At 34.8% G+C, this 834-nt stretch overlaps 1 pseudogene; it reads right to left on the bottom strand.

The window, feature by feature from the left end:
• Positions 1-530: 530 nt before the first annotated feature.
• The window catches only part of LOC102817326, a 1,023-nt pseudogene continuing 719 nt past the window's right edge, over positions 531-834 (bottom strand).

Genomic DNA, 834 nt, shown 5'->3' with positions numbered 1-834 from the left:
TGATGTTAACACTTAGTTATGTATATAAGTATGGTACTTTTAATGAACTCTAGGAAAATAAGTATTTTTGTCTTTAAATTTACTACTGACAACTGAATTTGAACAGTTCTGCTAAGCACTGATATGTTAGAACACTAAAAATCAAACTTTATTTTTATTGTTTTGCCATTTGGTAGCATTTTACACACAGACTTAGAGCTTCAGAATACTCTGAATTCAGTAGAAAAACCTTTAAATGAAGTTTTTACAATAAACACTTCTCGGCAGTCAAAATTTAGATTGTAAAAAAAAAAATACATGCAAAACATATGTTTCTGAAAACACTTAGCTTTGAACAAAGCACCAAACTACACAAATACAGAATGAAAACAGCATTTCAACTTCACCAGAGTAGTCATCATCAACGGTGTAAAAGTCTCCTCACTTCTCTAGGCACTGTTCACTTTTTAAACTTGAGACGATTAACAGTATTGTCCACAATCAATATACCAACTCTAGAGCATGTTTCAGAAAGTCTTCAACTTCATTCTTTAATAGCGACAAGGAGAGTATGATTGAGATCTAAACCATGATCTATATTGTCCACCTCTGTAGTAGGGAGATGGTGACAGTCTTCTGTAAATCTGATCTCCATCTTAAGCAGGTTTTCATCATCCTCTTCCTCCACCTCCTCTTCTGTATGATCTGTAGTAGTCCCGATCATCATATCCATGATCATAGCCTCTGTTATAGTAATCAGGACGGTGTGAGCTGCCATAGGTAGGTCTCCCTATAAAAATCACGGGTGTTGGAGTATGTGGTCTTTTTGTTATGGAGAAATCAACTCAGATACTA

Source organism: Chrysochloris asiatica, unplaced genomic scaffold (assembly GCF_000296735.1).
Source record: "Chrysochloris asiatica unplaced genomic scaffold, ChrAsi1.0 scaffold00175, whole genome shotgun sequence".
NCBI lineage: Eukaryota > Metazoa > Chordata > Mammalia > Afrosoricida > Chrysochloridae > Chrysochloris > Chrysochloris asiatica.
The sequence above is the reverse complement of the archived record's forward strand: the minus strand, read 5'-3'. Positions and strand labels throughout refer to the sequence as shown.